General features: G+C 49.9%; 1 pseudogene; it reads right to left on the reverse strand.

Annotated features, from left to right (window-relative positions):
* Positions 1–2063: 2063 nt before the first annotated feature.
* Positions 2064–4481, reverse strand: part of LOC119361443 — a 6323-nt pseudogene continuing 3905 nt past the window's right edge.

A 4481-nucleotide genomic window follows, 5' to 3' on the forward strand; every position in this document is an offset into this window, starting at 1 on the left:
GACTAGAACACTCAGGATGGGCCAGGGAAGTACCATAGGGGTGCCCCAAGGGGGAACAACCCACCCGGGCACGCCTAGGGGCCAGGCGCGCCCTGGTGGGTTGTGCCCACCTCGGTGGCCTCCCGCACCGCCTCTTCGCCCTATAAATCGTCAAATATTCCAAAAACCCTAGATCAGAAGTTCCGCTGCCGCAGGCCCCTGTAGCCACAAAAATCTAGACCCCGTTCCAGCACTCCACCGGAGGGGGAGATCATCACCGGTGGCCATCTTCATCATCCCGGCGGCCACCATGATAAGGAGGGAGTAGTCCACCCTCGGGACTGAGGGTTTGTACCAGTAGCTATGTGTTTAATCTCTCTCTCTCTCTCTTGTGTTCTTGAGATGGCACGATCTTGATGTATCGTGGGCTTTGTTAATATAGGTGGATCATATGGCGTTTCTCCCTCTCTATCTTGTTGTGATGAATTAAGTTTTCCCTTTGAGATTTTGTTTTATTGGATTGAATACTTTTATGGATTTGAGAGCACTTCTTGGCTGGTCTACAAGAATAAAGTTGCGTAGTAGAATCACGAGCGTCACAACAACGGTTGGCTTGTCGACATGAGATACGACATACACGTACTTGGCACATCTAGCTCTCTGACCTAGATGGGCCGATTCGTCCTCCTTCTTCGGCTGTATGTCCACTAGCGTAGCACCTTTGGGTGGGTCGGGCATCAATGTCTTCATCTTCCAGCGAGAGCACAATTTGTGCCCTCCTTGATCGTCTCGTCCACGGTGTTGAACCGAGAGCACACCTCCATAGACTTCACAAACTCCGTGTGGTCGTCGTGTAAGCACCCAAGGAGTAGTGTCGTTCAACCAAGGCTGATGGGGAAAGGATTCATGGTGGTGGAGCGGTGATAGATAGAGATTGAGTTGTGGAAGAGAAGATGGTACAAGACACACACACTCGCGTGCGCGGAGAGAGAGAGAGAGAGAGAGAGAGAGAGAGAGAGAGAGAGAGAGAGAGAGAGAGAGAGAGAGAGAGAGAGTGAGTGAGAGTGAGAGTGAGAGTGAGAGAGAGAGATGGGTCGAAGATGAAGTGGAATACGGTGGTAGATAAATGAGGGCTTTGGAAGTTGAAGTGTTGGTGAGAGAGAAAGGGTTGGGAGTAAATGCGGTAGGTGGGTGGGGATGAAAGAATGCTCAATTTTAGTTTCTTATACATTGATCTTGTTCATCTATGTAGTATATTTTGATATTGTAGTATGGTACCTTCATTGATCTTGTTCATTTGTGTTTGCTAGTGCAATACACTAGGGAGGGGGACATCAACCAAGAAGCCTGATACTGGGCCAATCTCGGGGCCCAGGAGGCCTAACGACAACACGGCTCGAGGAAGCAGTCCAAGGCCTGCTTGAAACGAGAAGATCATCTTGGCGTACAAGACAGGAATCTGTTGGCACGGAGTCGGTTAGGGACGTGTAAACTTTAGCTCGCATCCCCTATATAAGGCAAGGGCTAGGGGTAGCTATTCTCGTCTATTCGATAGACAATACTCTTGGTGATCAAGAAATGCATGGAACCAAACTATGTGTATTAGTACATGATTTTTTGTCCGCATCAACTCAGCCAGGCCTAGTAGAGTGACGGATGCAACGAAACACGCCCAAAGAATGAACGATATCTGCAGCCCAAAATGTAGGCGGGTGGGAAAGGCACCACCCCAAGGTTCAGTATACCTGAATTAGTCGAAAAGGCACCACCCCAATCCCCAAGGTTCAGACTTGAGTTCAGTTGCGACTTTCAGGCCGGAGAGAGGTTAGTTCATGATGCATGTATGCATGCACCCCAAATGTGGTACTTTACTCTGCCCAGTTCATATGGCTATTTATCCGCAAGGCACGTGTCGCCCTCTCCAATGCAAACATCTCATCTATGGATTCTACTGAATGAATGTAGCAAGAGGCACACCAGGAAAGCCTACCCTCTAGTTACTTACTACCAGTACATTAATGTATCTGTCACTACTATACTTATAAACATTTATGCGTGTTAGGCAGCCAGGTCGTGGGTTAACTTCAGCGAGGCGGCGGCGGTAGAGATTTGATGAAGGCGTCCACCTGGAGGTTGGTGAGGCGCGGAAGGAACTTCATGCAGATGGGCGGCCTCACGCCGGCGAGCGCCAGCACCGACTGCGGCAGCGTCCAGATGCCGTCGCCGCAGATGAGCCCCGACGCGACGGGCGGCGCGAACGCCTTGGCCCTGGCGCCGTCGACGTGGTCCCACACGAAGCGGATGAGGCTCCCGATGCACATGTCGATCCCGAAGTAGGGCCCCAGGTAGAAGGGGATGGCCATGGCCATGGGCAGCGGGATGAACTGCGCAATGTTAGGGCCGGCGAGGTCCCTGGCCAGGTTCACCACGATGGCACCCACGAAGAAGACGATGCAGAGGTCCAGGCAGTGCTTGGGCAGCGACCCGAGCCCCTGCACGCCGAGGATGGCCATGTTGCGGTACACCAGCGCGTTGGGCGACGGGTACTCGGAACCCGGCGTGCCGATGTCGCCAAAGGCCTTGTAGAAGAGCCAGAAGACGGACGGCGCGATGACGCAGCCCATGGCGGTGCCGATCACCTGGCTGACAAACATGGACCTGGGGGACGCGAGCGTCATGTACCCGGTCTTGAAGTCCTGCGTCAGGTCGGACGCCGTGGAGACGATGCCGATCATGACCCCGCACGCGGCGAGGCCTGCTATGATGCCGCCGTTGGACGCGCCGGCCCAGGCACCCACGAGGAAGATGGCGAGCTTGCCGTAGGTGGTGGCGAGGGACCAGTCGGTGAGGCCGCAGCCGTAGGCGTTGCAGAAGGCGAGCACCGGCGCGATGACGTAGGAGGTGGCCACGTGGTACCACCTGAGCTGGTGGAAGATGCGCGGCACCGTGATGATGGAGATGGCGGCGGTGACCGCGTAGGCGCTGAGCGCGAGCGTGTTGGGGATCTGGTCCTTCATAAAGAGCTCCGTGCGGCGCTGGTCGTCGAACGTCTCCACCGGCCCCAGGTCGCCCCCGGCCTCGCTGATGGGCAGGCTAGGCCCCGACATCATCCCGCGCACCTGCGCCACCAGCGCCGTCATGGTCCGGGTCAGCACCTTGAGGAAGTTGTACAGGCCGTCGCCAAGGATGAGCGAGATGGAGATGAACACCTGCACGATCACCATTCATATCAAATCCTTGTCCTTGCTGCAACGACGATGAAATCTTCACATACTCGGTAGCCGACGATGCCGCGGAGGCTGCTGGGCTTGAGGTCGGCGGGGTACCAGTCGCCCTTCTTGTGCTCGATGATAGGCCACATGATCCCCCATGATATGATGCCTCCGAGGAGGACGGAGAGGTTGACGAGGTAAGGGCAGATCATCCCCACACCTAGGTACGTCGCCGAGAAGTCGAAGTAGAACCTGCCCGGATTCATTTGTTGCAAATCCAACAACAAGGGAGTCATGTGACTGATTATACTCAATGGTTAACTACACGTACACACAAGGTACACAGGCACCACAAGAATTTTCACACGAGCAGAGCACACCGGGCGTCGTCGTCGTGTTGGCCAGCTAGTGCAAGCCTAGCAAGATTCTTAAGCTCTTGGAGAATTGCATACAACCGCATGAAATTTGACTTGTCAGACCCTTGTATTTCTACCGCAAAAAAAAAAACTATCATTCATTGTCATTTTTTTATTACATGCTGTATTCTCTGCATGCCTACCGTGCAACTTTCCTCCTGTAACACATCTTCCAATGTCACTATATTTTCATGGCATACAATGATTTTCTCCTATTTTTGCAGTACACGCTTTAACATAACTGAAATACGCAAGTCACGGTAATGGATTATTACAATATGCAAAAATAAGATAATAATGCAATTTTCGCAAAAGAAATGTTCTCTAAAATGTAATGGATTAGTGACATCGAATTTACCCTTACAAAAGAAAAGAAAATAAAAACAGAAACAAAACCAAAAAAATGAAATAGAAACTAAAACAAAATCAAAAAAATAAAGTTTTCTAAGGAAGAATGACTTCGTGACCTTGGTATTACCTTTCGGAAGAAGAACAAAAATAAAACAGAACTTGATGAAGTTTTCTAAGAAAAAATGAAATCCTTTAAGAAGAACAATGAAAAAAAAATTGAACTTGCACGCAACTTTGCACTAGAATTGCACCTTTTGAAACATTCAAAGTATAAGCATATAATAGTGCAATTTTTATATTCTACTATAATTTACACACGTATTATTTAGTGCCTGCATTTATGCTTACACACACAAAAATAAAATAATTATGTTTCCTAAGTAGGAATGAATTAGTGGCATTGTTATTACCCTTCAAGAAGAAAAAAGTGAAAACAATAAAAAATAAACTCAAAATAATTATAATTTCCATGGAAGAATTAATTAGTGGCATTAGTATTGCCATCTAAGAAGGAAAATTGGGG

Source organism: Triticum dicoccoides, chromosome 2B, assembly GCF_002162155.2.
Source record: "Triticum dicoccoides isolate Atlit2015 ecotype Zavitan chromosome 2B, WEW_v2.0, whole genome shotgun sequence".
Lineage (NCBI taxonomy): Eukaryota > Viridiplantae > Streptophyta > Magnoliopsida > Poales > Poaceae > Triticum > Triticum dicoccoides.